This window comes from Vulpes lagopus, chromosome 4, assembly GCF_018345385.1.
Source record: "Vulpes lagopus strain Blue_001 chromosome 4, ASM1834538v1, whole genome shotgun sequence".
Lineage (NCBI taxonomy): Eukaryota > Metazoa > Chordata > Mammalia > Carnivora > Canidae > Vulpes > Vulpes lagopus.
Window position 1 is genome coordinate 35,241,997 of NC_054827.1, and position 2,505 is coordinate 35,244,501.

Below are 2,505 nucleotides of genomic sequence, written 5' to 3' on the forward strand. Positions count from 1 at the left end.
TGCCTGACTGAGCCTGACTCCGCTCAGTCCCTCGGTCCGTCACCTCCCTTCTCTACCTGACATTGGATTAACCACTCTCTCCTCCCCTTGCTCAGAACACTTCATTACAGCACTCGCGTGGACGTTTTAAAACCGTTTTGGGGTATCTACAGACTGTGTGACTGTGAGCCCATGGAAGGCCAGGATCTTGTCACATGTTGTCTCACATGGGCGTCCTCAGCATCTCTCACTGTCCAGGCAGCCAGCCAGTGCTCTGTAAGGCCCTCCAACACACAAAGAGTGTTGATATGTAGTGGAGGGAGGCAGAAAGTGAAGTAGCCAGGCTGAGAGAGGCATTACACCTGAGCGGCGATTATGCACTGGGTTTCCTAAGAACCAAGGTAAAAAGTAAGCGTGAACAACTCACATAGCTCTCTTTGTCTGCAGGAGAGAAAAATCTTTCCTATATCTGAATTCTAAGGGAAATGATCCTAAGCACCTTACACAAGGATTGGAAAGAGGGCCTGGGGCTTTTGTATTGGCTTTCGTCTCATCCAAGTCCAGAGGGACCTGGTTGGTGCACAGATGCCACTATAGGCAGACTCCACTCTCTCTCCCCAGGGCACACACACAGTAGGCTGCTCTAGAGGGTGGGTAGGATGTGGGTGGTGAACATAGTGGCCAGCTCCAGTAAGCGAGCAGAATTTCCTGTAAATCCTGCTTGGACACCACCGTGAACACTAATGCAATCTTGCTAAAAACAGGGGCTGGTGGGGCACCAGGGTGGCTCAGTCCATTAGGTGTCTGACTCTTGGTTTTGGCTCAGGTCATGATCTCAGGGTGGTTAGATCGAGCCCCACATCAGGCTCGGTGCTCATCGGGGAGACTGCTTGAGATCCTCTCCCTCTGCCTCTCCCGTTGCTTCTGCATGATTTCTTTCTTTCTCTCTCTCAAATAAATAAATTAATCTGTATTTTTAAAAATTTTATTAAATCCAATTATTTAACATACAATGTATTGTTGGTTTCAGAGGTAGAGTCAGTGACTCATCCATCTTATATAACACCCAGTGCTCATTATGTCATGTGCCCTCCTTAATGTGCATCACCCAGTTACCCCATCTCCTCATCCCCCTCCCCTCCAGCAACCCTCAGTTTGTTTCCTATGATTAAGAGTCTCTTATGGTCTGTCTCCCTCTCTGATTTCAACTTGTTTTATTTTTCATCTCTTCCCCTGTGATCCTGTTTTGTGTCTTAAATTCCATATATGAGTGAGATCATATGATAATTGTCTTTCTCTGACTGACTTATTTTACTTAGCATAATATCTTCTAGTTCCATCCATGTTGTTGCAAAGGGCAAGATTTTGTGTTTTTTTAATGGCTGAGTAGTATTCCATTGTATATATAGACCACATCTTCTTTATCCATTCATCTGTCGAAGGACATCTGGGCTCTTTCTTTAGTTTGGCTGTTGTGGACATTGCTGCTATAGACATTGGGGTGCAGGTGTCCCGTCATTTCACCTCATTTGTATCTTTGGGGTAAATACCCAGAAGTATAATTGCTGGGTCATAGGGCAGCTCTGTTTTCAACTTCTTGAGGAACCTCCATACTGTTTTCCAGAGTGGCTGCACCAGCTTGCATTCCCACCAACAGTGCAAGATGGTTCCCCTTCCTCCACATCCCTGCCAACATCTGTTGTTTCCTGACTTGTTCATTTTCCCCATTCTCACTGGTGTGAGATGGCATCTCATTGTGGTTTTGATTTGTATTTCCCTGATGCCAAGTGATGTTGAGCATTTTTTCATGTCTGTTGTCCATTTGTATGTCTCCTTTGAAGAAGTAACTGTTCATGTCTTCTGCCCATTTCTTGATTGGATTATTTGTTCTTTGAGTGAATAAATAAATCTTTAAAAACAGGTGCTGGTATCCAGAAGGCCAGGTTTCCAGAAGCCTCTGACAACACCTGGGTGTGGGATGAGGCAAGAGAAGCTGGTAGGGGCTCTAGCCCTGTGACACCTGATGCCAGGTCCTGGCTTCAGAGCTCAAGGCTTTACTGGGACACCACGGAGTAGGAAAAACAGGTCTTTAGGGAAGGCCTTCGCTTCACCTCTCCCCGGGAAGCAAAGTGGCACATGCTTCCCTGAAGGCAGGCCCCGTAAATCTGCCAGGATCACCCCAGGGAGGGCAGTGGCCCAGCAGCAGGACACATTCCCCAAGAAGCCCTGTGTTTATTTACATAACCCTTCATTGCAGCACACCAGACAGCTCCACCACCTTTCTCAAGAAGAGCTCGGATGTAAATGAGGTGCCAGAGGAGGAGTGGGAGAGTGCATCATCGCACTCCTGCTCCCCTCCAGAGAGCATTCAAACTGTGTCCGGGGCTGTCTGGGAAAGTGATCATGTGGGGCCCTCCACAGGAGCAGAGAGGGCTGCCTTCTGTGCCCAGCACCCCCCCTTCCCCCAGCTGGCTCAGGCACAGTGTGGGCCCAGTACAGTGAGCTGTCTTCCTGGTATCTTCCCCA